This window comes from Triturus cristatus, chromosome 2_1, assembly GCF_964204655.1.
Source record: "Triturus cristatus chromosome 2_1, aTriCri1.1, whole genome shotgun sequence".
NCBI classification, from domain to species: domain Eukaryota; kingdom Metazoa; phylum Chordata; class Amphibia; order Caudata; family Salamandridae; genus Triturus; species Triturus cristatus.
In genome coordinates this window covers 245588420-245615754 of record NC_140581.1, presented here as the reverse complement: position 1 = coordinate 245615754, position 27335 = coordinate 245588420, and the positions used below count along the sequence as shown (strand labels likewise).

At 41.7% G+C, this 27335-nt stretch overlaps 1 long non-coding RNA gene across 2 annotated transcripts in view; it reads left to right on the top strand.

Annotated features, from left to right (window-relative positions):
• LOC146864041 (uncharacterized) overlaps positions 1 to 27335 on the top strand; it is a 164708-nt gene that overhangs the window by 57584 nt on the left and 79789 nt on the right. For both annotated transcript variants that reach the window (XR_014970036.1, XR_014970034.1), the window contains exon 2: positions 5288 to 5433. This is a non-coding gene — a long non-coding RNA (uncharacterized LOC146864041). The remainder of the gene's footprint in view (positions 1 to 5287; positions 5434 to 27335) is intronic.

Sequence of the window (27335 nt, the reverse complement as noted above, 5' to 3'; positions counted from 1 at the left end):
TCAGGTGGCCATCTATAAAAAAAAAATACAGCAGACTCAGGGATGGGATAGATACAGTTGAGACTCTACGGTGGCTGGCCTGGAGATACAATACACCCCATCCGCCCCTTTACCTTACAATCCACAACTCCCAGCCATGGCTGATGATGGAAGCGTGGCATTGGCAAAATCAATGGGACTCGAAACCTTCGCAGACCTGTACCCTGAGGACACATTCTGTACTCCACCGGGACCATGTGCGGAGGGCCCGAAGAAATGTTCTGCACTTTTTAATTATTTTAAGATTAGAGCCACTTGTAGGCAAATGCATACCACCTTTCCAAAAAACCCTGAACAGCTACCAGTGCGTGAGCAGTTGATAAACACGACAGGTTCCCGCAGACTAATAACAAGGATGTACTGCTCTATGCAAACCACAGCACCCTTAGTCGTACCCAAAGCCCAGCAAGACTGGAATGTAGAGCTTGATGTGTAGGTGACGGATGACAAATGGGTTTTCTGCTGCGGCCAACTCCAGTTACTCTCACCTAATTATAAATTGAGATTAATGCATTTCAAATATTTACATAGGTTCTCTAGAACCCCAAACCAACTATACCGCATGGGGTTGAGACCAGATTCAAGATGCTGGAGAAGCGGTTATGCCCCTGCCACCTTTTTACATATGTCTTGGCACTGCTCACTCATTGCCGCCTTTTGGACTGCCATCTTAAGTAAGATTCATGCTATACTGGGGATGCCCAATGAACCGCACCCAGTCACAGGGCTTCTAGGCTACTTTAAAGACACTAAGGCCGAGCACCGTAAATTACATGCTTTACTACTCTTGATGGCTAAACGCAGGGTGTCCATATATTGGGGGGACAAAAGAGCACCCGTGATTAAGGCTTGGATTCAAGATGTCACATTTAGTCATCCTCAGCTGTCGATTTTCTGGGAGCTGATGCCTGCAACGTCCAGGCCAAAAGATATATGGGGTACCATTCCTGGACTGGCTAAAAACACTGCAGGATAATGTATCAACCCCTCTCGTTGAACCTGCAGCTCACACTTCACAGCCACTAGAAGCACTTGCAGAAGCACCCTCAGATTAGTTCAACTCACTTAGATGGCTGATGAACCTTGACATATACAGGCTGTACATGGTAGGTTCCGGTAGTTGGGAACCTTGATATGCCATGTCCTCCGTGAAGTCCGGACTGCAGTCTTTTGCATCCAACATGGTGATATGTGATATGTATCAAGCCTCCTGTTTTTTCAATAGCTCTTTTTTCTTTTTTCTTTGATTGCTCACAAATTTGGAATAATGCTGCTTTTTCAATTCTCCGATTTGATAATGTAAGCTGAATGTGTATTATCAAAATGCCAATAAAAAAAAATGAAACCCAAATGGCAAGGCATATGAAGGGTCACTACCTGGAAGGAATTGCAATTGTTAAAACGTTGTGAAATTTGGCAAAAAAATTGTAGACTTTACTGTGATATGAAATAATTGTGAAAATAGCAACACCTTCATAAAGCACATTGAGACATTGACAAAAACACAGTACTCAAGGCAAAATACAGTTGCATTAATTTACAAGCAGCACAGCATCAAACATCAAGTATACCTTGCATCAATTTCAGTACTATAAAAGAAAAAAACTGACAGAGAAAAAATTATGACTTTGTCAAAATACGTTAGCCAGCTCCTAGTGCATGCTATCCTGAGACCAGGGGAAGCCCTGCATGGTACGTAGGACTAAGTAAGCCCGATAGTCTGTCAATATGGGCTCCAGGACAAAGAAAATTACATTTTTTTTCACGGAGAAAAGGAATAACTCGAAGAACCACTGGGCCCTCTTGGCTAAACACAAGCTAGACCTGATTTCCCAGATCCAAATATTTCCCTAATATCAGAAATGCACCATGTTTCACACCCACAGGATTTAGCGTACCAACTGTATCACGCCCTGTGGTCCAAGCGAACAACACCTCTCACTTCTTTAAGATACCACCAGTGTTAAAAAAACAGTAGCACTGAGAAAACCATTTGGACTAAAAAATAAGATTGAGGTGTTGGCCCTATATCACACCCAGGGCTCAAGCGTACCATCTGTATCATGCCCAGCAGTCCCAGCGATAACCAATTTCCCCATTCTTAGCATGCTGACTATCGAAAAAAGATGACCTTCGTGGGAACGCCTACGAGACTGCCTTGCGACTACTCAGTTCAAACACATAAAATAGGTAAAATGCCAGATTTCTGTCAGTGGCAGGGCGCTCAGGTAAAACTTTTGCGCTTCTTCCCAGTTTATCATATGCTGGATCAGATGTTGTCTCTTACCCTTTGATGGTGCCTTTAGAATGGACCTCTGCCTCGTGGATTCAGCAGAGCTTCCAATCAATTGCGGCGTCTGCTCATCTTCCTTGCTGCGTCCGTCCGAGGTCCCTTTCCTTTGGCTGCTTTCGGGTCCAAGGTACCAATCTCTCCTGGCTGGTTAACCAAAATGTTGCTCGAATATGAATTTACCTTAAAAAAACCGAAGACAAGAGGCGTTTGGCAAAACTAGAACAGTTGGTTTATTTAAACATTTTGGCTGGGAGCACAGTTACAGAAATGGGTCTGAGGACTGTCTCAAAGTACAATCAATCTGTGTGAGTGTATATAGAGTTGTTGGGTATCATAAAAATACTTCCAGTAATCCTTGTTTGGTAAAAGAATGCGGACCTTGTCTGAGGAGTCCTAAATAAGGCCCCTGATAACAGATGCAGGTGGGCCCGACCTTGCATAGACACCATGCGGGCCAGTAGGTAACATGTCCAGATGTCTGGCATGATGAGCGTGTGATCAGAGCATTTGCTGTGTCCTGATTGACTAAGTGTTCCAAGCTTCGTGTGGCATTTGACTTTATGATGTTTTGGGAATGTGCGCACCCCTCTGCCCATGAGTGCTTTATTGAGGCCAATATCCCTGGAGTATTGTGGTGCCGCTGCGCTTATCTAGGGGGATGGACAAGAGTTTCCTGTTCGCCCGTTTTTCTGCCGGCTACATGACACCCCACCTGTTATGTGTCGCTCAATAGCCTGAGGCCTATATCGCAAAACCTACCTGACCACTTATTTCTTGGGTTGATGGAGAGTTCATTACGGACGAGTTTGTTAACAGTGATGTGATTTTCCTCGTCTATGCAAGTGTATCCTTATAAATATTGAGATTGATGTTCTCAATATGAACATCATAATGTAACTACACAGCTCCCCCATACACAGGGTTGCCTTTAATTGATTAATTACAGATGGTGCAGTAAGGATGTCATAGAACATGCCATGAGTGATGTAATATGTGAGGGGATGGGGTCTGTGGGCCATAGTATGGCTTGGGAAGGGGGAGCCGCATGCCAATCCCCTCAATTTTGCTTATGGGTTCTGGGGGATGGGAGGCTCATGGAGGGTGCTGTATGTCCCCTCCTCTTTATTTTAAAGATGGCCCAAGAGGATGTTGTCCCCTATGCCTCAAGGAGACAGGGGAGGGGAGGTGTGTGCCACCCTCCCCTTTATGTACAAATTGGTCCTGGGGGATGGGCTCCCTGAGGCCTCAGGGAGTTTGAAGAGCGGGGCCACATGCCCCCGTTCCTCTAAAGTACAGTGCACCAAAATTGCCCTGGCCCACCCAGGTTTTATTTTTTTAAAGCGCAGAAGCTCTTGATAACATTTTGTTTTAACCTTAAATACACGACCCATCACAGTATTTTAATTATTTATTTAATTGTTTTTGGCTTCTGGGCATGCTCCCCCCTCTTGCCCCCTTCTTCCGCCACCAGCCCCATGGGGTAGGCTATCCCTATCCTGCTCCATTATATATTTTGAAAACCTTTTTTTCAGGACTGCGGATTAGGTCCCGGTGTCCTAAAATGCCTACCATCACATCTTTTTTGATATGGTGGCAGCCAATCGGATCTTTTCTTAAGATCTGACATCTGAGTTGTTTGGGAAAGACGAGTCCTTATGACATCTCCCCCTGGGGTGCTTCCAGTGAGTGGGGCAGTCAGGACTGGGAGGTTTAGGAATGGTTTAATTAAGGCAAGGGAAGGGTTTCTTGCACAGTTAGGTGCATGGTCAATGGCAGAGCATTATACTTTCTGGGCAGTCGCATATACTGCAGGTGGGTTAGCGGTTTTGCAACGTCAGTAGTTAAGGGGAAAATGGTTCATGTGCCTTGGTGAGAGAGGCAATTTGCATGTGTCAGAACCTCATTCAGAGAACAACGGGGTAAGTATGGGCTACTGGGTCCAACTGTGAGGGTTGTGGCCTTTTACTTCTGATGTTCCGGGCCCCATCTACTGTGGGTCCTGACCAGCTGGTCCAAGTACACTTTCAACACTTGACTCTCTGTTATAGCTTGGGTTGAGCAGTCCAAGGCTTCTCGAGGAACGTAGACATGAGGGGGTGAATGCAGGCTTACAACTCAAAATAAGTTCAGTAGCAGCAATAACTGATTGTCCAATCACATACTAGCTTTTATAACAGAAAGAGTATGTATATACCAACACAGAGTAAAATACCGCATTTGCAGACAAGCACCCCACCCCAGGGTCTGGGGTCTGGTGTTTTAATAGGCAGGTTCTTGGGTCCCTCTCCCCTCTTACTAGTGATAGTGGTTAATCTTCATTCACTATAGGAAATATTCAGGTTAAGCCCCACTAAGAGTCTGAGTCTCAGGAGTCCCACTCCGACTCCCACTCTTATTGAAGTAAAAAGTGTTCCTAAAGAGCTTTAGGGCAGGCAGGTTACCCTGGATTTTTTTATCCTTTAAAAGTCTTATTCGCACCATGGTTCTGATCCTCAGTCGTGGCTCAGGCCTGCATGGCTTTCACAGCAGCCTCTTCCTCTTGACGACAGTCTTGACCACACCATGCTCCAGTCCTTGCCTTTCTCCACCTTCTATACGGGGTCACCATTCTCACTCCTTACATGGGCTACGGTCTGATCAGCACAGCAGTAATCTTCATGCCAGCCCCACCTGGCATATGGATGTATGATGGAATTCCGAATGTCAAATGGCATTACAAAGAATGGCTTTACAACTGAATTTTTACAATGACAAAAGCATTTCAGCGAAAGTCTTTTCAACTCTATTTTTTTTCACCACAAATATACCTTTACAATCAGCGCATTTACCACAAATGTAAATATTTTACAGGTAAGTATAAACCCATATATATAAATTCTAAGGTTTTTTATTAATGTAAACTAAGATATTGTTCCTGTACCTAACGTGTGTGTTTGTGTGTGTTCGATCATAAAGGATCCCTGCAGCGAGAAACCGGTCTCAGACGGATTTGGGGCCAGTACGGTCTAGTGCTAAATTCAAAGACGCTAGAAAATCTCCTTCTGACATCTCCCCACCTACTCTAACTCCACCACGGCCATCAGACCAGGAATCTCTCCCAGGTAACGTGTTAAGTAGTATCACAAACTGGGACAATTGCAAAACATTACTTCTTTTACTTTTCTGCATAAAAACGTTCTTAAGTTTTAGTTTACATATGAAAAGAAATATATCTATGCGTGTTCTGTGGGGGAAAACGCCTTTACAACAAGATTTTTACCTCGTGTCTTGATCACGCATTTTTAGCACGCATATTTTTACCATGTGCATGCCTCTACACCCTATGCCTTTATCACACATTTATGCTAAGTTGGGGGGTCTCTCCCCACAAATACATTGTTTTGAACAATGCATGGTAATGGCATGCGTTGTAAAAGCATGTTCGTGGTAAAAACATGCGTGGTAAAAACCATGCGTGGCTAACACAAACGATGTCTTTACCTGCGTTGTACCATCGTACAACCGTTCTGCAGTAGTCCAGGTTCGCTGTCGGGCAGAATGATAAACCAAGTTCAAGCAGAGATTGTTCCTCGGTAGTTAAAACATGAGATGTAAGATTAATAACAGCCATTACCGCTTCTTTGTCTGCCTTGTGTTATTCCCATGAGGCACGCTCTCTTTCACAGTCGAGGAACACGATAATATGAAAAAAAAATCTTTATGTCTATTGCTTGCATGATCTCTTGTGTTTAAAGGTGATAGGGCACTATGTTGCTTTGTAACTGGCCGTGACAAAGTCTGAGTGAGGGTGTAACACGTTGCTAAAATAAACTTGGAAAATTAGAACTGTAGAGTGCGACTCGTCCTTGAGTGTCATGCCGTCACCCCAGTTCCTGTATATATATATATATATATATGTATAGATATATATGAATATATATATATGAGCTTAAAGCATTCGTCAACCTTCACTGGAAAATGAATGCACGAACTCCTCTTCGTCGGTCAATACATATTTATTTATAGTATTGGTGACTCCCTTCTGTCTGTCATGACGCGTTTCGTCCGGAAAAAGGCCTTGATCACATGAAGCTGACTTTGCGAGTGACAGTATTTAAAGTGCTAACACCCATATCACATGGTGGAAAGACATAGAAGACATACTGTAGATTTCCGTTTGCGTTTCCCTGCACGTAGGAATAACAATCAAATTGGCTGTATAATACGGATGTGAAATGTCAAAACAGTAATTTATACAATATCCGATCTGAGATTCTGAGTTTTAAACATAATAAGTCTAAATACTGTTGATTTGACAAACTCAGAACACATTAGACAGATCCATTACCATAGTCAGTTCGCACAAGGGTACTGCGCCTTCCGGATCGGAATAACTGCAAAATTGCATTTAGTATACACCGGCCAGCTAAAAACAATTAAAACCAAATGTGCAAATACTGCTAGGAATATATCTAAAAAACTGTATAAAACAATGTAACATCAATAAAAGCCAAAGTGCAGGGAATCAGTTTGTTCAATAAAGTTATATGTCAATCCATTTAAAAGTGATGTACCTAGTGGATTCCTATCAATGTGAGGTATATACATATTATCTACTGGCGGTTGCCAGTAGATAGTTATAGTTAGAATTATCACATTTCCTATGGAAACACGGTCCTATTATATATATATATATATCGAATCACACCGTCAATCAGTAAGCTTCACGCCATAGACGGAGACGGACCACAGGTAGGTGCCAAAAGTGCGTAGTTTATTCGCCTGTACGGTCTTGACGCGTTTCGGTTCGAAAAGAACCTTGATCACATGACAGGGGTACAGAGTGACCTTACGTTATTTAAAGTGACAGTGCAATACGGCAAGCATAAACATGGTAAACAGACTGTGTTTTAGCCTGCGGCTACTTGCATCATATCTTAATAACAGATATTAAACATCTCTGACCAAATCATCATCCTGCTGACCAGATATAGATGCATGTCACAACAATAGATATTCTAAATAATAACATTTCTTTCGTTACAGTGACATACATTTGTGTGACAAAATTGAAAGTCTTAAACTTTTATGTTTCGCTTCCACACTGGTGCAATCTAACAGTAAGGTGCAAAAAAAGTGTCATAGTGAATAAAGTGCAAGTGCTAAAAAATATAAATGTATATATATGTATGACCGGATACATATATACTTAGATATCTTAAGGTTTCATCTCATATAAATTCATTAGGTCTTGGTAAGAGTATATAGGCATTCGTGTTGTTATTGTGTGTATGTATAATACATTTTACAAAACATTATCCATATGCTGAACATAAGCATTGTCTATAATCAAAGTATTGCCATCTGAGGGAAAACACAGTGTTGATATGTTGTGGAGGTGCATAATATACATGATCTATCATAATAATAAATATTGATAATAAATAACATGGTATAATAGTTAAACATTTAAAATCTAATAAATTAGTAGAATAAATATCCTAAAATTCCAATGTTACAAAATTAAATATCATAAAAACTACTCTGATAAAAGTCATTATATATATTGTATGTAATGTTGTACTCCACATAACGATGATTGTAAGCATGGTATTATTCTTATATTTGTGGACATTTAATATGTCTATACAATACTGTGTTACCCGCAACTACTGAGAAGTATACAGACAATAAATTGGTATTGGGAGGAGGCTTGTGAATACAGGTTCCTAGATTGTAATTGTCTATGTGTATATTGTCGATTCAGATCTTTTAAATTATTGGAACGATTGAATATATGATTTGCTAAAGGCAAGTGTACAAGTCCTCCGTGATATTCAAACCATTGGGATGTTTGGTATCCAGCTCGAGGATATAATGTGTTTCTAATCGTCTAAGGGCACTCTCTCTGTTGCCGCCTCGTCTGCTAGGTGGTATAGCGTCAATGATAAAATATTTAAGTTCTTTGTTATCCGATGAATGATATTCTTTGAAATGGCGTGCAACGGGGTACGTGTTATCTTGGTTGTTAATTGCCCTGAGATGTTGCAAAATTCGTTTATGGGCAGGAAGTTTGGTACTGCCCACATATGACAGATTACAAGGACAAGTAAGTACATATATAGCGTGATCTGTTTTGCATGTCAGCAATTTACGTATAACCCGTTTTTTGTCGCTGAAAGGGGTTTTGTATTCTGACATATTGACGCCTTGTTGGCATGCCTTGCATGTTTTGCAACGAAAAAAACCCTTATGTTGGGAGAGCCAACTGGAGTTTTCAATTGTTTCTGGATTAGTTGAGACTAATCGGTCTCTCATAGATGGGCCTCTGCTGTAAGTTACCAACACTCTAGATGGTAGTTCAGGTCCAATTATAGGATCATTTAATACCAATGGCCAATTCTTCTGTAGAATTGCTTTGATTTGTTTGTGTTGGCTACTATATTGAAGAACAACTCTCAATGTGTCAAGTTTGTCTGTTGTGTTCTCAGTGTCTGATGTAGGGTGGTTCTCGAATGTGGGTTTATTCTTTTCCTTGAGTAATTCAGCTCTTGATTGAAGCATAGATTTGTTAATTGCGGCTTCAATAATTGTGTGAGTATACCCTCTCGCCAAAAATCTCAGTCTACTTTCTTCCTGGGCATGTAGTAAATCAGTAGCATTACTGTGGAGTCTTCTCATCCGCAGCATCTCACCATATGGAATACTGTTGATAAGGTGCTGCGGATGTGCGCTCCTTGCATGGAGAGTCGAATTCCCTGAGGTAGGTTTCCTGAAGAGTTTTGTCTCTATTCTATTGTGGTTGATATATATCTCAGTGTCAAGGAAGGTAACAGACTTCTCACTAATAGTGGCAGTGAAGTGTAGATTAAGATCATTGTTGTTAATGTCTGCTACAAATTGAAAAGCCGACTCTTTGGTTCCTCTCCATATAACAAACAAATCATCAATATATCTGAGCCATGATATCACTCCCTTGTTCTTTTGCAGTAGCTGGTTGAGGACCAGCTCCTCCCATCTGCCCATGTGGAGACATGCGTAGCTTGGGGAGAAGCTGGCCCCCATAGCCACACCTCTGATCTGCCGATACAAAACATTATTAAACATAAATATGTTGTTGTTAAGACAGAACCTTATCATATCAATTAGCATTTTTTGATGTCTCTCACAATGATCTTGTTCTTTGTTCAAATAATGTTCGATTGCTGTAGTACCATCTTCATGTCTTATACTGGTGTATAGTGAGGACACATCCAATGCCATCATGATGTAGGTTTGATCCCATTCAATGTTTTGTAGTTTATTGAGAAAATCACTGGTATCACGTATATAGGAGGGTAGTGATTTCACATGAGGCTGGAGAAAATGATCAACGTATTGAGATGTGTGTTCAAGCAAACTGTTACGTGCTGAAATGATAGGTCGCCCCGGGGGCTTCACAGGATCTTTGTGTGTTTTAGGAATAAAGTAAATCGATGGTATTGTTGGATGTTCATTTCTTAGAAATTTGTATTCCTGAGAAGTTATTAGGTCCTGTTTAAGCCATAGGTGAAGCATTTGTTGGTATTGTGTATATATAGTTTTCAAGTTGGTACTGCTAATTCTTGTATAGCACTCCCTGTCATTCAGTTGCACATACGCTTCTTTGTTATATTCAATTTTACTCCAGATCACTATATTTCCTCCTTTGTCTGAGTTTCGTATGATGATGGCTTTATTTTCTTTAAGTTTATCAATGAGCTCATTGTATTTTTTGTCTTGCCATAGATATTTGTTTTTTTGTCCTTGAATTTTGTAGTTTAGTTTCTTGATTTGTTCAGTTACCAGTTCATGAAAAACATCAATGGAATCTCTTAACATGATGGGGTTAAAAGTAGATTTAGGTTTAAAGTGCGTTCTGTGTTTTGCTGTTTTTTTAGGGGGGGTAGATATCTCAAGGCTCACTGTGGGTTCTTGTGTTGCCTCTATTTCTGATACATTCTGTGGTTGAATCCAAAGTTCTTCTAGGATCTCCACCAGGGAATTGTCACTTTGTGTTGCATACTTCAATGTTTCTCCATGGGCTGGTGTTTTGGCTTTGGTAGCTGTTTTGTGGAATTTCCTTAATTTGAGCTTCCTCACTGTTTTGTAGATGTCTGTGCGAGTTTTGACATAGTTGAAATTGTTCTTAGGGCAGTAAGATAGACCTAAACCCAATATCTTCTGTTCTTCATCATTGAGATTGATATTAGATAGATTTATAATGGTCTTGTCATCCTTGCCTTTGTCTTTATCTACCAGCGACGCCCCCTTTGTTGCCTGGTTCTCTGTCCTTTTCCTGTTCGCTTTTCTTCTTTGTCGCCTCCTGTAGTTCTTGTTTCTTCTTCGTTGTTCTGTGGTTTCCTGGGGCGTAGTGTTTGTCTTCGATCTTGGTATAAAAAAGACAGTTCTTGTACCAGGGTATTGGGTTTGGCTGTGTTTCTTCCTGTATTTTCTAGAGCTTCATTGTCGGAGCTACTTTCAGCCGGGGAACTGAGGTCAGAGATTGTTGATTTAGACCCTGTGGTACCAGTTGAATTAATTCCTATTTTAGGTGGTATTGTTGTTTTATCCTTTGATGAGCGCATTGCTTCATATCTTTTGGCAAAAGTGAAGATTTGGCCACGTTCGTAATCATTTTTATCACGATTAAATTTAAAATTTTTGCGTTCTTTTATCAAATCTTCCTCTTTAATTAGTCTTGTTGTCATTTCCTTGCGTAATTTGGATCGTTCTTCCACAGTGCCCATTTCTTCTATCTCCTCATTTAGTTTATTAATTTCCTCCAATAGAGTAGCTCTGTCAAAGTCTGCATATTTAATTAAGATCAGAATTAGACGTTTGGAAGAGTCGAGGTTACATTCTGCCCATTCGCGCATCATTTCTACATTTGGATTTTCATAGCTCGGTGCAAGGAATATTCTTAAGCCTCGAGGAACTCTCCCTACATCAATGTAACGTTGAAGTGACCGGGATTCCCACCATTTGCTTTGTTCAGCCTTACTCTTTTTTTCTAATATTTTGAATTTATCTTTCAAGGTGTTGGAAGGATTAATCTTCGATCTGACAGTGATGTCTTGACTGTCGGCGGCAGGTGTAGAATCGCTAAAAATATCTATTGCCGCTGCTTCTCTGCTCCGTACCGTGTTATCCGACATGGCTATAATACAATTAGTTGTTGTTTGAGGGGGAAGACTATCTTGATTTCATATGTCTTCATTAAACACTGTTGTCTCGATGTAACCCCTCTAATGGCACACCTCTCTACCCCAATAATGCCACAATCTTTCCTACCTGGTAAACTGCTCCTCACCGCGGGTTCTCCGACTCGTGGTGTATCGTAGATTTTGCAGGCTTTACGGTGATATTTTGGCTGTAGGGGGTCAAACGCTCAATTCCTTCCCAGGAAGTTCCGTTGATTCTGGTTCCGGGTTGCCTCGTAGCCAGTCTCCTCCTTGCTTGCGTTAACCAAATACAGAGAGGGGGTCCGTCAGTAGTCGTTGGAGGTACGTCGAATTCAAGATATCGAATCACACCGTCAATCAGTAAGCTTCACGCCATAGACGGAGACGGACCACAGGTAGGTGCCAAAAGTGCGTAGTTTATTTGCCTGTACGGTCTTGACGCGTTTCGGTTCGAAAAGAACCTTGATCACATGACAGGGGTACAGAGTGACCTTACGTTATTTAAAGTGACAGTGCAATACGGCAAGCATAAACATGGTAAACAGACTGTGTTTTAGCCTGCGGCTACTTGCATCATATCTTAATAACAGATATTAAACATCTCTGACCAAATCATCATCCTGCTGACCAGATATAGATGCATGTCACAACAATAGATATTCTAAATAATAACATTTCTTTTGTTACAGTGACATACATTTGTGTGACAAAATTGAAAGTCTTAAACTTTTATGTTTCGCTTCCACACTGTAGTGCAATCTAACAGTAAGGTGCAAAAAAAGGGTCATAGTGAATATATATATATATATATATATATATATATATATATATATATATATATATATATATATATATATATATATATATATATATATATATATATATATATATATATATATATATTCACTGAAAAAACCATAGGTTTCAGGGATGTTATAGTTAGCTGGACTTTTCACTTGTACAAAACCATTGAAATTCCCCCGTTATAGTTAGTTCAGCTAACTATAACTCGCGCGCCCGCAATGCACTGCTGATGACGTCACATATTACATCACTCATGACATGGTCAGTGACATCACTCATGACATCACTGATGACATCTCAAATGACATCACTGATGACATCATCCAGTGAATGTGTGTTTTTCTGAAAATTAAATATGTTTTATATATGTATATCTCAAGGTCGATGGAAGAATAAATGGGTATATAAGTGTCTAAATGGATGATTTGTTTTTGAAAAATTGATTGTGTAACTGACTGATTAAGTGTATCATAGTGAATACTAGGCCTGGGCGGTAAATTCCGTTCCGTTCGCGGAATTTGCGGAATTTGGGTAATTTCGCGTTCCGCGGAGAACGCGAAATTGCCCAAAAATCTGCGTTCCGCGACTTCGCGAAATTTTTTGCTTGTTCGCGTTCTCAATATGCGTGTTCGCGAGATATTTCACCCCGAGCACGCAAACAGCGATCGCGAACAGGCAAAAAGTATCGCGAACAAGCAATTCCGCGTGTTCGCGGAATTTCTGCGTGTTCGCGGAGATTTTTTACCGTTTCGCGGAGATTTGCGTAACGCGATTACGCAAATTCCGCCCACCCCTAGTGAATACATGGCTTAGTGAGTAATGTTTAAATATGTAAATATCTGTATCAGTCTCTCACTTTGTGTATAAGTGGCTGCATGGGTTGGTGAGTAGCTACATGGGTGTCTATATAGGTTATTAGTTGGTTTTTTGAGTATCAGTCTGAGTGTCTGCATGGTTCGGTGGGGGGTATTACGTAGTGCATAGGTGCATGAATGAGTGACTCACTGTTTGTATGTGTTGAACACAGCATGTGTGCAGGACTGTATGGGTGGATGAGTGTGTGTATGGGTGTGTTAGTGAGTGAATGACTGTCTCAATAGTGTCTTTATGAGTAACTACATATGTTTTAAACTAGTATATGTGACTATTGGTGTATATATGTGAGTATATGTGAGAGTGAGAGATTGAAAGAGTTCCTGTATGAATAAGTATGTGTTTCTATAAGTGATTGTTTAAAAGACTAAGTATGTGTAAGTTTCCGTAGAAGTAAGTATGGTGGTGTGTGTATAACTGTATATGCAAGTAAATGTATGTTTGATTCTTTATTAGCATGAGTGACTATGTGTGTGAGTAACTCTATGGATGAGTGGCATTGTGTAACAGGATGTATAGGTGTATGAGTACATATGATGAGTGAGTACATGTATGAGTGACTGTATAGGACTGTTGGTGAATGAGTGGATGTGTATGTGGATCTTAGAATTACTGAAGAGGTTGTTGTAACTGGTATTGGTATGTCCATTGTTTTGAAAATTTTAGTCTCTATTTTTGAATGTGTGTATCAAAGGTTATATTAGGGTGAGAGGAGGTCTGCCACTCTATCACAAGGATGATGTCATCAGTGATGTCATCAGTGATGTCATTTGAGATGTCATCAGTGATGTCATGAGTGATGTCACTGACCATGTCATGAGTGATGTAATATGTGACGTCATCAGCAGTGCATTGCGGGCGCGCGAGTTATAGTTAGCTGAACTAACGATAACGGGGGAATTTCAATGGTTTTGTACAAGTGAAAAGTCCAGCTAACTATAACATCCCTGAAACCTATGGTTTTTTCAGTGAATTTCTGAGGTTTTTTAAATGCTAATTCCTAACTATAACGTGCCTGAAACCTATGTTTTTTTCTGTGAATTTCAAAGGTTTTTTAAATGCTAATTTCTAACTATGCCTACAGAGATAGGACATGTGAAGAAAGAAGAAAAAATGCACAGAAAGAAACAAAAGAAGTGCAGAAAGAAGCAACAGAAGTCCTCAAATACGAAGATAAGTGCAGGAAGAAGGATAACGTGCAGAAAGAACAAAAAGAAGAGCAGAAAGAAGCCTTGTTGCAAAATCATCCTGTACCCTCAACTTTTTCAGATGGATACTGGTGGTAACTGAGTCTGACTAACCAGTCCTAGAGCCAGTGCTATGTTAAAAGACACTCAGAATACAGTGAAAACACCTACATACACTAGGGAACATTATGCGTTGGGGTCCCCCTGTGATTAGCATGACCTCCTCTGTAAGCCCCTAGTATATAATAGGGCATGGAGATTAAAACTACCTCTTAAAACAGGCCACAGGGCGTTTTTGCACATGTTAACTCAGGCCCCGTCCCCTCCATTCACCACTGTGTAAACACGCCCTGTGTCCATTTTTAGTTGGGAGATTAAGTTCATTTGAATCCTGAGGGTCCCTAGGGTCCAACTAGCCCACTAGGTACCTCCAGTAAGTGCCACAGAGCTGCGTTGCAGAGAGGTGTAAAAAGTGGCACGGCCTGGACCACCTCTCTGCAATGCAGCTCAGTGGCGCTTACTGGAATCACTTGGTGGGCTAGTTAGCCCCCAGGGGCCCTCAGTATTGAAGGGAAATTATATCCCCAATTTAAAACGTGCCATAGTGCGTGTTTGCACACGTCACCTCAGGCCCCGTCCCCTCCCTTCACCACTGTGTAAACGCGCCCTGTGGCTGTTCTAAGTTGAGAGATTAAGTCCCCTTGAATCCTAAGGGTCCCTAGGGTCAAACTAGACCACTAGGTACCTCCAGTAAGCGCCACAGAGCTGCGTTGCAGAGAGGTGTAAAAAGGGGCTTGGCCTCAGAACACCTGGCTGCAGCGCAGCTCCCTGGCGCATACTGGAGATGCCTGTTGGGGGCGCGTTTGCAGAGTGCTGCATGGAGGGGGCATGGCCTCCGGCACGATGCCAGTCTTTTATTTATTTTAGTTTTTTAAGAAGGGGGACTGTTTGGTTCCCCTTCTTATTCTAATTTATTGGCCCTGATGACCCCATCCCCCAGGGCCAGTCTCCTAATTATATTTTTTTGACCCCAATCCCCAGGGCCGGCCACTGTTTTTTATTATTTAAAAAAAATATATATTTATAGACACACCTAGGACATGCTGGACAAACCGTACGTACCTATCACCATGACGATTTGCGTGATATTCATTAAAAGGCGACTATGCATGCAATGAATCCACGTGGAATGTATTTACACCACTAGTGAAGCTCTGACATGTCTGATGCCCTACCATGCCTAATCCTGGTAGACACCCTTGTCGTTTATTTATACAAACATGGGTAGCTATTGACGGGCACATTTAATACACATGCACACCAAGCGATTCAAAGGGGATTCGACAAAAATTCGACCAAAACTATGCAAGAAACCCCCCTCACGGTTAATAAAACACACATCCACTGCCGGATGTGTAATACTTTTTATTTTACTCTCTGGAAAGGGGACGAACATCACTTGAGAGTCACAGCGTGCTCCTGACAGAGCCCAATGCTGTGTTACACCCACCATTGCCTGCCGAGTGCCACACACCTCTGTGTTGTATTCCACTAGCTAGTGCATATGCTATGACACTCTCTAGCCCATGTGCACTGTAACACCACCCCGTGAATATGTCATGCCACACTTGTCTTCGCTCGGGTTATATTGCCCCATCTAACGTGCCTTTCTCGATGCCTATGTTATAACGCACAGTGCTATGCCATACATATTACAATCTGGGATCCATATCTTTGTCACAGTGCATATGCAACGTTACACTCCCCAGCACATATTTTATATTACAACTTTAGAGACTAGTTAGGTTACACAACACTGCCCTGTGCATTTTACACTCCAAGGCGCATATCGCATAGCACGCGCTAGTGCCTGTGCTATCTCGCGCTCTCCAATTAATCTGTCATTGCGCACAATGTATTGCATATTATATTTCACGCCCGGTTCATCTTATATCACACTTTGTGGTGCATAGTTTATACCATACACTATATCTAGTTTTCATTTTCAATCGTGCTCTCAGGACTATGTTCTATATAACACTGTGTTCACCTACCCTTTTCACGGGCATTACATTTTGCGATAGGGGGTGGAGGGTCAGGGGGTGTTTCTGCCAAGTGAGCCCGGAGTCACAGTCACAAACGTCCTCTTCTTCCTGAATAAAAGTGAGATTATGCTGCATACTTGTTCATATTTTAAGTAGTTCGCACAGACACAATGTTTTAAAAACAATAAAGTTCCTAATACCCGCCTTCTCTGAACAGTTAGCTTGCTGCCCCATCCCCTTCCTCCCTATCCTCTGTTGTGTGAATCCATGGACTAGCCTCCTCCCTCCTGCCATGCATGGTCTGATGTGCTGCCACTGCCCTCAATTTAGTATGATGTACCAGTCCACTCCTCCTGCCCTCCATTGCCCAATTCTATGCCCCATCATTGACCTCCTGCTTAAACTCTGTGCTTAGCTTGCTGCCCCTATTCTCCTTCCCCCTGCCCTCCGATGTCTTTGTGCATGCCCCTGCTCCATCCTTTTTGCCCACCATGTCCCATGGACCTGCCACTCCTATCTACTCTGAGTGTTCTGTTGAGCTGCCACTCCCCTCCCACCTGCCTAGCATTGTCAGATGACTGTAACCTGTCCCTGCCACCTCCACCCTGCCTGTCCACATGCCATGCCCCTATCCTCTTCCTCCTGTCCTACATGGTCCATTGTACTGCCACACCCTTCTGCCCTCCCTGGTCTGTTGTGCTGCAACTGCTCCTCCTGCCTGCCCCGTGTGGTCTGTTGTGAGGTCCCTTCCCCTGAACTTTCTTGTATGTGCACAGGTCCTGACCCTCCCTTCTATCCTCCATCGTCCTTTGTGCATGCCCCTCCACCCTCCTTCTTGCCCATCATAGCCATTGTGCTGCCACTAACCCTCCCACTTGCCATGCATGGTCTTCTGTGCTGCCATGGCCCCTCCCACCTTCCCTGTGTGGTCAGTTAGCTGCCCCTGACCCCCTCCCACCTTCCCTCCATGGTCTGTGTGTATGCCATCTCAGTCTCACTGTTGCTCTTCATGGTGTGTCTTGCTTCTAGTGCCCGTCCTGCCTGACCTCCATGGCTATCTTGCTGCTCCTGCCCTGCCCCCTTGCCCCCAGCCCTACTCCCTCCCTCCTGGCTTGTCTGTTCCATTGTAATGCCCCTGATCCGTCCCTCCTGCCCTTTATGGTCTGTTATGCTGCAGCTTTCTCTCCTGTCTGTCCATTATGGTCAGCTAGCTACCATTGCCTCTTGCCCCTCTGTTCTCTGTTGTCCATGTGCATGGTCCTGTCCCCTCCCTCTTGCTTTCTATGGATTGTTGTGCTGCACTCCCGTCCTGCATGCCCTGTGTGGTGTATTGTGCTGCTGCAAACCCTGATGCCTGCCCTGCAGGGTCAGTTTGGTGCACCTCTCCATGTCCCTCCTGTCCTCTGTTATCCAAGTCCATGTCCCTATCCCATTTCCTTCCATGATCCAATGTACCATACTTGCGAACATTTTGAACTTGGTAAGAGGGAGATTTTGAAAAAAAACTGGGGTATTGATTTTCCCCTTTGAGTTACATTGAAAAAGAGGATATTGTAGACAGGAGACAGATCAAATAAAGCCCATTTGAGCTTAAAAACATTGGACGTTTCCTGGCTGAATCGGGTCTGTTGGCATGTATGGTTGTACTACCATTGCCTCTTCCTTCTGCCCACAATGGTCTATTACATTGCCACAGCCTTGAAGGAGGGTAGATTTTGTATCACAGGGGGCCCCTGGCCCGTTCTGTCCACACCTGAAGTATGAGACCCTTGTCCTTGCCCTGCCAGCTGCATTTGTAGGCCGTATTAAATTGACCAGCGGGTCCTGTGTTGCTATATAATTATCCTGAGACATCCTTACCACTCAGCCAGCATAAAACCCCTGTGTAGGCCCTTCTGTTCAATATGTAGGCCTCTTTGTTAAATTGACCATAGCTCTGCAATTTTAGTGTATAGCAGTCTGAAGGCAGGTCTGCGAGGCCTTCTGATCCAAACTAGTAGCCCCCACCCTACCCGAGTGCTCCGTGCTCGGTATCAAAGTTCAACATCCCCCTGAAGCTGTCGACATACAGTAGGCTGCATCCTGGACTGGTACTTGCTTCCTGGGCAGGTTTCCCGCTTTTAAGGAAGTGGCAACCGCAGAGCGTCAAGTTAGGAGAACTGAGGAGATTTTATACATGAATATATTGAATTCCCGTACAATACCTATTATTTTCTGCTTGCTTTATGGAACTTACGATAAGCGATTGGCCTGAGAGACTGACCTTTTCACCCAGTCCATTGTCAGCATTAAGTGGGTAAATGACGAAATGTCTGGTAAAATCTGCAGACGAAGCTTTTGGGTAGCATACGTAGGTAGATGTAGCGTGCAAAGGAGCCCACAAAATGATATAAAAAGGGAGCACCCACAGATATCGACGGACTACCTCGCCGTCTGTATGTAGGTTAACAGGCAGTGCAGGTTTTTCCCAAGAGCTGGGAGCTCTTGTCTTCCTTTGCTTAAAATGTCTTGCTCTGCTTTGCTTGAAGTATCTTATTCTATTTTACCTATATGAAATGCATGTTATGTTTAACCATTGTTCTCTTTACTTTTGCATTTAAAAGATTTTGTATTGTAATTGCAGGAATGCTTGCTCTAAGAGTAAACGTGAGTGTTCCTAGGCAACATTTTCCTTGGTGTAACTTGTGTCCCATGATGCATTTATAGATGTGTTTTCTCTCTCTCTCTGTCAGTACATTAATTGAGATACAGAGAATATTATGACAGCTGTATGATTATCTGGATTCTGTATTTTGTACTTTATGTCTCTATTCTGCGGTTTCTTTGAAGTTGCATCTTCTCATTAAACTGCCATTGTATTCTGCCTCCAATTCCATGTCTCATATGTCTGTTTTCTTCATTTTTGGAGCAAGCGTTCCTAGGCACCCCGGCTCAAATTAAGGTGCCCCTTTTGTCCCTGACTCACTCTCCTGCTCAGTTCTGTGGTGGCTCCCGGGGATCTGGGGACCGCCCCTAGCTTCCTTGACCCGTAATAGATCTTCCCTCCAACAGCCTCTCTTGCAAGTCCTGTATTGTTGGTTTGTTGCCCCTGCCCCCCTTTCCACTGCCCTCCATAGTCTGTTGTGCTTCCACGGCCCTTCCTGCCTGCTCAGTGTGGTTAAATTGTTGCCTTTGCACCCTCCTACCTGCCTTCAATTTTCAGAGTCCGTGCCCCTGGCCTCTGCCTCTCAACAGTATCCTAATGAACAACTAGATTGCTAACATTCTATATTTATTACAAAAGTGTGGAACGCCTGACATCATCTTGATGTAATCAAAACTGTAATACCTAGAGCATTTCCTTTAGAAATTACATATATGAGAGGGTCTTATTGGCATCAAAATTATGGTTAGTGCTCTAAAAGACTAAAATAAGGACATATTTTCTGAGTTTTCAAATAGCGACAAAGCACTTTTAAATTATTTGTTATCTTTATGTTTTTTTATCCAGTTGACCACTTGATTAAATGTTGCACTTAGGGGAGAGGATGTGGTGTTACTTCCAGAACTGCAGACTTTGCAACTGGGGAACCAGGTTGAAGTTTCTGCTTCAGCTCGACATTCTGTGATTCTGGTCGAATCACTTAGTCTCCCCATGTCTACAACCAAAATGAATTTGTTCTTGTGTGATGTAACCAATGCTCATGTAAAGCACTCCAATACCTGACAAGTCTGCACTATATAACACTGCAAAAACACAAAATAATAAGTGTTTTGCACACTTCTGTCATTGGGCTATATTTGGGCTACATCTGGGTGATTTTGGGCTACATTTGGGCTCTTTTGTCTCCGGTGGCCATCTTGGGAGATTTATTTGTTATGAAGTTTCCTAATTTCCTCATGTACTGCAGTCTCCTCAGTAGGAAATGCTTTCAGTTTTTTACTTTGATTCCATCATGAAGGTATTCAGATATGTCACACATTTGCCATAAATTCTGAATGTTAGCACTCTAGTTGCTCATTAGATCACTGTAGTAAAACTACTGCACCATGGAAGTCTGCTCCTGGTATTAAAAGTGCATGTTTCAGTCTGCATGTCAGAATTTTTTAATGAAATAGAAGAGGATTTGAGAAGTCACTCAAAATGTGCCCTCATTTTCTTTCTTCAGCATTAATCATAATTTCTATGGCAAAATGAACCTCCTCATTGTGTTCCTTTTTAAATTAAATGTTTTAAGTGTTACCAGTTTATTCCAATCAAGATGGCTTCAGGTGTGCCATACTTTTGTCATAATGAAGACAGTAAGCGCTCTAGTTGTTTTTAAGAACATTCTGGGACATTCTGTCATTGGGCTATACTTGGGCTACATCTGGGTGATATTTGGGCTACATTTGGGCTCTTTTGTCTCTGGTGGCCATCTTGGGAGACTTATTTGTTATGAAGTTTCCTAATTTCCTAATTTACTGCAGTCTCCTCAGTAGGAAATACTTTCAGTTTTTTACTTTGATTCCATCAAGAAGGCATTCAGATGTGTCACACATTTGCCATAAATTCAGAATGTTAGCACTCTTTTTGCTCATTAGATCACTATAGTAAAGCTACTGCTCACCAGGGAAAACTGCTGCTGGTATTGAAAGTGCATGTTTCAGTCTGCATGTCAGAATTTTTTAATGAAATAGAAGAGGATTTGAGAAGTCACTCAAAATGTGCCCTAATTTTTCTTTCTGCAGCACTAATCATACTTTTTATGGAAAAATGAACCCCCTCATTTTGTTCCTTTTTAAATTAAATGTTTTAAGAGTTACCACTTTAATCCAAGCAAGATGGCTTCAGGTGTGCCATACGTTTATCATAAGTAGGACTGTTAGCGCTCTAGTAGTTCTTTGGAACACTCTGGGAAGCTGCAGTAGAACACAAAGGAATCAACTGACAGTCTCTGCCCTTGTTGGATGTACATGTTTTACTGAGAATGTCAGACTTCATTCTCACATGACTGAGAAAGATAATGTGAATTTACAGAAAATAGGCTCTCAGTTTAGCCTATAGATCACCTTCCAAACCTCTGTGGTAAAAGCATGAGAAAATATTTTTCTCTCAATCATGATATCCCAGCAGAAGGCTTTTTCACATGGTGAAATCACCTTAGAACATACCACAATTCCTAAAATGAGTATGGTACCATCAACAAATGATTTATAATGTAACTAAAGTCTTAAAACCTTCTATTAACTGCAATGCTTTTTAATGAGGTGCTATCATGTATATTGGTCCCAAGATGGCTGCCAACACTTCTTGGATGAAGTGCTGACAGCCAATCAGATCTCAGGATGAGATGTGTAGTTAGGCTCCGCCCACATATATATATGCTTTTAAATGCTATTTTCTCAGGAAATACTGAACAGATTTACACCAGACCTGCAAAAGGCACTTCCTTGACCTTATGGCTACCTCTCTGCCAAATTTCAAGTAATTCTGTTCGGCCGTTCGGGCTGTAGCTGTGTCTAAAGGTCCTATGGAAAAATGCATGGGGAAAACGCGTTTTGGGACCCCCCTTTTTTCTCGGCCCCTGCTTGACGAATCCCCCCGAGACTTTCAGGGTAGGAGCGGAGCGTAGCGCCCCACCTATTTTGAAAATTTCGCGAGGATTCGTCGACCGGCGCCAAAGTTATTCCAAATAGAATGTTGCGGATTTCCTATGGAAACAGGGTCCTAACCATAACTACCTACTGGCAACCGCCAGTAGGTAATATATATATATATATATATATATATATATATATATATATATATATATATATATATATATATATATATATATATATATATACGTAAACCACCACCCTGTAGTAATCGTAGTCTCGATCACACCAACTAGGTACGGACCAAAACGTGGATATTCAATTCTTCTTTTATTGTTGCAGATTTATAAAGTGCAAATGCGAGTGCAAAAATCTCTATACAAGCAAGTGCCTAGCATGACGCGTTTCGACTGCACACCGGCAGTCTTGATCGCATGACGCGCTGGACCTATCAGTGCGTATAAATAGTGAAATTCAAACAAAGCACATGATTCAAATTACCCAATTACAGAAATCTAAAAATTAGCATAGATAACCGGTTTTTCAATTCTCCCCCAATGGGTAACACGCATGTTAAACATTAATGTAAAACATATTGTGTATCGAACAACAATAAATACATAGTGCTTGTAAATTATTCTGATTGGAATACCCAATAACCAGTCCGCTAAAATTCATTTCAAATGTTTAGGCCAAATATACATACATACAAACTTAGTACTGAAGAGTCTCAATTGGCTAAAATTACCACGTAAAGTGTATGTAGTCACAATCACTGGCCTAATGCTATTCAAATTAATACTTTATACATGAGTCTAATTCCTGTTTACATGGTAATTTGTTATGTTCAAAACTGTGCAAAAAAGTGATCTAGTGCAAAAGTGCATAATATTAGAATTTCAAATAATGTAAACATACAAATATAGCAGCAGAAAATAAATGTCCCTTAAGTAATCTCCTCATCTTAAATTATTCAGTCAATTTCATCATGTTTTGTTGTCATGTCCCAATCTTCTGTTTGAATACCCAGATGTATCTAATGGCAAGAGAAAGGAAAATAATGGATTTTATGTTTATTTACAAGCTATCAGTGTTTGATCAAAAAAAGAATTTTAGACACAGTGTCTCAACTTGTTGAGGTTAGTTTTAAAATATATTTAGTAAACAAACTAGCCGGTCGAAGTCCCATAAAACTTAAAACTTCGAGGAAACCTCAAATAAAATCAAGTAAAATCAGGGATGTTAATCATTATTCAATCCTTAAACATGTCACGAACCATTGTAAATCATCTGCAGAAGATATAAATATAGCAGCCAACAGTGTTAAAATGCATTGTTTCTCAATGAAATATATGACAAATAGTATAAAACTGGATAAAAAATCCCCAGGCTTCGAAGCCGGCCATATCCTCTATCACAACCTATAAAATCTAGAATAATCCAGATTAAAACTTGGTCATAAAAGAGCAATAAAAGCCATTTAATAATAAATCTGGGATCCATCATAAGATTTGAGTGATGTTAAAACCAGTTATTCATTAAAGAAAATTGTGCAAATCACCGCTATTGTTAAGACCATTTGGCATTTTAGTGTCGAGTAGCATAATAAATTTAGATTCTACTTGTCTCAGTCTTTTTTCTCTATTGCCTCCTCGAATATTTTTGGGCACTGAGCTGATCACAAAGTATTTGAGATCATCAAGATTATTATTATGTACAAGTTTAAAATGTCGTGCCACAGGATAATTAGAATCAGAATTCACCACTGATCTAAGATGTTGTAAAATCCTGTTAAAAAATTGCAATTTTGTGCTACCTACATATAATAAATGACAGGTGCATTCCAAAACATAAATGGCATAATCCGTTCTACAAGAATAGTGTCCTTGTAGTTCTCTACTAAAAGAAGTCACATATTCTGTAGTATTTTTGCCAAATTTGCATGCACGACATGAACTGCATTTAAAAAACCCTGATCTCAATGTAAGCCAAGTATTAGAGAATGTCACTTCCGGACTGTTCCTAACTAATGCATCTGTCATAGATGGAGCCCTTCTGAAAGTTAGACTAGGAAGTTTTTTAACTGCAGCCATCTTATAATGTGTAACCTTTCATAATGGATTGATACTTACCTGTAAAATACTTACATTTTTGTGTTAAAGACATTCGTGGTTAAGGTATATGCGTTGTAGAAAAATAGCAGGTAAGATTTTTGTAATAAAAAAAATATATATATATCCAAATAGACTCCTTCCCATTCAGCTAGTCTTCACAGGGCAAAAAGAAAGAGCGTGGACCACCGTGGCTCGTCAGCTGTAGTTTATTCAAACTCACAAAATAGTGCAGCAGCCATGACGCATTTCGTCCCTCACAGGGATCTGTATATTCTGCTCCAAAGGTTGTCCACCTGGTGAGTAGCACTCGATCAGCAGCTTTATTTATGATAGGCAGGGACGAGGATCAGCTTGTAGAAGTCGCTCCGTAATGGAATTGCCTGACTCGTTTCGAAGCCCATATGCTTCTCTTCAGAGGCTTGAACGGAGACGGTGTGTGCAAACGCTGAACCCACTTCGCCATTTTCATATTGCACACTCACCAATGGGAAGCTCGAATGAGACTGTGCATTGTGGGAAATGTGGTCCGGATAGCACACATCTTGTCCTGTATGGACCCTGCAAGTGGACTCGTCCTCAATCCTGTTTGCCGCTGTTGGCCCACATTGCTGACATGATAGTTACCATGTCGGGTGACCGTACTGCCGAGGAGCTAGCACCACCCTGTGATTCGAGGGGGCCACGCGATTTGGTATTGACCGAATCGCAAATGTGGGGCAACAACAGAGGATTTAGGACGGACCCGTCTGCGGGGTCCATTGAGGACTTAATCCAACAGGATATTATGTGTGTGCATTCATTCATGGACATTGCCAAAAACTACAATCCCCATCATGCACAGTCTCACAAGAGCGGCCCATGCAAGGGGGTGTAATATTCAAATGCAAATGGAATTGGCATATGCACACATCCGTTCCGTTAAAACCTCTGAGGAGAAGTTAAGGAACTTCGAAATGCGTCAGGCAGTCTTATACGGAACGGCTGTTTCAAGTACTGCAGGAGGAATCCGTCCGTACCAATTAAAGGCTGTTGTCTCGACTGGTGGACAACCTTGGAGCTGAATATATATATATATATATATATATATATATATATATATATATATATATATATATAATTACCGTATTGACCCACAATCCCTGAACCCTAAGAAATTCCTTGGCTTCCTAAAATTACCCCTGTCATCCATACCCCCCCTAAAATTACCCTTGTCCCCTAAAACCCATACCTTCCCTAAAATTTAACCTTTACACCCAAACACCCATACCCACCATAAACCCTACAAATTCCATACCACCAAAATACCCATACCCACCCTAAACCCTAAAAATTCCCTTGCCACACAAAAACAAACCCATACGCACCCTAAACCCTAAAAATAGCCTTGCCACCCAAAAACCCTTTCCCACCCTAAACCCTAAAATTACCCTTGGCACCCATAAATCCACACAAACCCTAAAATAACACTTTCCACCCAAAACCCCATACCCACCCTAAAGCCTAAATTAACACTTACCAGCAAAAAACACATAAACACCCTAAGAAATTCCCCTGCCACCCTATACATATAATTGGTTGATACCTGTAAAATGCTTACATTCTCCAGTATTGAATCTTTCATAGATTCACATGCTTGTATCTTCCCCGTCGTCATGCTGTGAGTCTCACGGTAAAGGAAATAAATAGCAGTAAAAAGAAAAAACTGCCTAGATACCATAGATTAGCATAGACGTTGGTATCCCAGTACCATCATTATGTGGTCCAAATGCCAGCCAATGAGACGCCAGCCCTGAGATCACACGCCCCAGCAGAGCCACCATACCTCAGGTTTCCAACCGCCATCGTGTGAGGAGTCTCCCTGAGCTTTGCTCAGTTTGTTCCCTTGATTGAACTTTTGACCTGTATTTACAGCATTTCCTTTGGAACTGAGGTATTGTTTTTCTGCAAGCGTTCTTCAAAATGTCTGAAAGCTCTAAAAAGAGGCTTTCAGACCCTGTATGTCTTGTGTGAAGGCCAGGTTGTTATCTGAGGACCCCCACAAGGATTGTTTATACTGCCTCTATCCAATGCACGTCCCTCAAGAGTGCAAACATTTAGGACTTTTTCAGCTGAGACACGTAAGGATAGAGAGGCACGTTTGCTATTGTGGCTCCAAAAGAAAAAGTCCACTTCAGATTCTGACTCTGAGGTTGATGCTCAGGCTCACTCCTCTTCAAAACGCAAAGGAGGAGCTTCTGACGCGAAATCTGATTTAAAAAAAAAAAAAAGCAGAAAATCAGTAAATCAAAGGAAAAGGAGTCCTCTTCTTCCTCTCTGCCTCATACTCCTGTTAAAAAGTCCTCAGAGGTGAGGGCTCCGTCGACGAAGAAAAAAGTTTCTAAAACCATTGCGTTGACGAGCACGTCGACTACGACGTCCGTTACAACGACTACCTCGTCGACGACGATTACGAAGATGACACCAGCGACGGCACCGCTGCCGACGGGTGCGGAGATGACACCGTCAACAACTACGTTTTTGACACCGCCATCGATCTCGTCGACAATCGCCCTGTCGACGACAGCTCTTAAATCCCCAATGAATAGATCGCTGATGACAATTTCTTTTAGAAGGTTACCACCACCGACGAGCTCGTCGACGGAGAGAACAGGCAATGTAGAATTTACTTCTTGGACAAAAATTTCTCTGCTGCCTCCGTCAAACCATCTTGAGATGCAGGAGTCTGGAGAGGAAAGTCCATAAGAAGTTGCATACAGAATTCTCAACTTAAAATTAAAAGTCAGGACACTGATGAGGAGGAATACAGAGAAGTGCAGGAGGATTTCTCTTTTAAAGATTGACCTCTAACTGGTTCAAAAAGATATGAGTCTTTTCAACAATCCTACGATTACGAGGAGGAGGAGTATTACACACCACTAGTGTCAGAGAGGAGTCTGTGTCCATGCCTCTATCACTGGTATCGGATCTCAGGAGCATGATCAACGATTACTATTGTCGCTTCCCTGAAGCCAATACCTCTTCTTTGGACGTTGCAAGTAAGCAGCAACCTGTCTCGTAAGCTCCGGATAAGCAGCCTCGCCTCCGGTGCAGAAGGTGCTCACTCCAAGAGTCATTACCATCAGAGATGACTTAGCTGACAGCGAGATTGAAGACCAACCTGAGGAAGGAGAACTGAGCCAAGAAGATCCTGTGGGGGATGAATGGGACCAATACATTATCCCTTCTTCTCCATCGCCGTC